Genomic DNA, 2,500 nt, shown 5'->3' with positions numbered 1-2,500 from the left:
ATGTATCATACTTATCATTACTTCTATGTTGTCTGAATAATACGCAGCATATTTGCGACAATAAAGAAAGTTTTAATTTGAATTTAATCATTAAGTTATTGCAATCCGTTACATTAGCATGCATATTTAGTATTTGATGCTTTATTAATTTAGCGTCAAGTTTTTTGAAATACTTACATGTATTGACTGTCAAAACAATGACAGATATCAGTAACCAACAATTCAACGTCTGTGTCGTACTTGTAACTACATTTTGCTATTATCATAACCATGTTGGTTGACCAAAGAATGTGATTAGAATTATTACCATGTCCACAGCTATCGACTAAAATTATTCTTAATAGTCAAAGCTAAGCTAATTACTTCTTAAAGCGAAACCCTGCAATACACACACCCGGCTTACATTTACAATTTAAACCAAAAACAAATAAGCTTTACGCAAATAAACAATTTAAAAAAAACCCGAAAAAAATAATGAAAACAACATACAAAAATCATAAGAAATCTGGGTCCAGTATACTTATCTATTTTTGACTTGCTGAGCTAAATTGAAATTAAACTTGGTGTTTGTTTTTCATTATCCTTGCAGCTTCGGTCATCGTGTCGTCCTTCTTGCTGATGACAAGCGCCTCGCTGGCACTGAATCTGCCATAGGCTGAAACATCATGATGACACGCCTGATCTACACGAGATGTATGATGACGACATTGATTATGACACACTTGAAACATCATGATACACCTTTTCATTACAATCAAAATGGGATGAATTATGGCGACATTGATTATGACACACTTGAAACATCATGATAGACCTTCCCATTTCAACCAAACATGGGATGCATTATGGCGACACTGATTATGACACACTTGAAACATAATGATACACCTTTCCATTACAATCAAACATGGGATGAATTATGGCGACACTGATTATGACGCACTCTAGAGATAATGATATATCTTCCCATTACAACCAAATAATATGAGATTAGAAACTAATAAAGATCCACTATGATTTGAAAAAAAACAAACTTCTGAAATGGTTGGATTGAGAATAGCTTGCATGTTTTGATAGCATACTGTAACAAAACAGCTCTGCTTCTGCTTAAGGCAGCAGCTTCTTATGGTTCTCGTACTACTCTGTTATGATGAACGATACAATCAGCGAAGTCCGGTCCGCATTCGTGCACCGTCGCGAACCCGCCCGGTAGCATCGTCACAACACACCGTTCAAAAGGATGCTCTGCGGTTTCGGGTTCTTGCCCACATCGGGTACATGTACTGCCGTTGATTTTATAAACACAGTATATGCTATGTTAACCAAATAGATCATACGGTGTTCTTTAATAAAACGGCAGTGTCTGTAGGACAGGTGGAAAGTCCCGACTGACGAAGCGCACTTGTCGTGAGATGCTTCCATCTCGTATATTATGCATCTCTGTTCGTAGTCAGGGAAGCTGCGTACAAGGGCTGCCGGGACTTATTTCGGCTCGAAACGGGGTCACCGTCTATAATTCGCTTCAGAGGGTATCCCCATCCCCTCTCTCTCACTTTGATCTTATTTAGCCAGTTCGCCGTAATCGTCTCCCTTCGGACATCGGGGGGCTGGATTGCAGTTTCCTTTCTTCAACGGTTCAAATAGTGTATACTAGTATTAACAGAATGGATGTGCATAGAGTTTCCCAGGCATAGCAACAAGTGTCTTCTTTAAAGAATTACAAAATTTAGGTGGTATACAAGATTTGATTTTATTCAAAAACAACATTCTATGTAACAGTCTTTTCGATTTTGGAGTCAGTGACACGTTCCTTCATTGATTTAAGTCATATATAAGTAATAGAACACAATCCGTCTTGATTGATGGCAAATAGTCAATTGATTTACCATTTAATTTCGGTGTCCCACAAGGCTCGGTCATTGGCCCAGTGCTCAATACTCTATACACTCGGCCCCTTGGGCGCGCGATTGGGCCCCATGTAGTGAATAATCACATGTATGCCGATGATACACAGTTGTATAAGTCTGTCGTCCCGTCTGGCATGCATGTGGCTTTGCTTCATTTGGAACAGCAGTAAAGGGCATTGGATACAGAGGATATTGGATACAGAGTCATACACTAAAACTTGATGAAGAAAAAAGATAAATTTTATGATATGATATACCCTCTAATGTCAGGAAGAATGGTATACATAGTATGTCTATTTTAAACAGCCACTTCTCCCTTAGATATAGAGCAAACAATCTTGGTTTTGTACTGGACGACTCTTTAAATCTGGAAGACCAGATTAAGCAGGTGGTGAGGACCATGTATTTTGAATTTAATAGATTGCAAAGAATGAAACGGTTTCTCCCATCCAACCAGCTTAAAGCAGGCGTCTGGGCTCTCATTCGGTAACGCCTCGACTTCTGTAATTCGCTTTTGGTGGGCTTTCCTGTCAAGAAACTTACTTACCGACTTACTTAGGCCGCCCCTTGGGGCGCCTAGCATGAGCCACAAG

The sequence above is a fragment of the Berghia stephanieae genome, chromosome 2, assembly GCF_034508935.2.
Source record: "Berghia stephanieae isolate SIO BIC M18660-M18661 chromosome 2, UCSD_Bste_1.3, whole genome shotgun sequence".
Taxonomy (NCBI): Eukaryota; Metazoa; Mollusca; class Gastropoda; order Nudibranchia; family Aeolidiidae; genus Berghia; species Berghia stephanieae.
Note: the sequence above shows the minus strand (reverse complement) of the source record.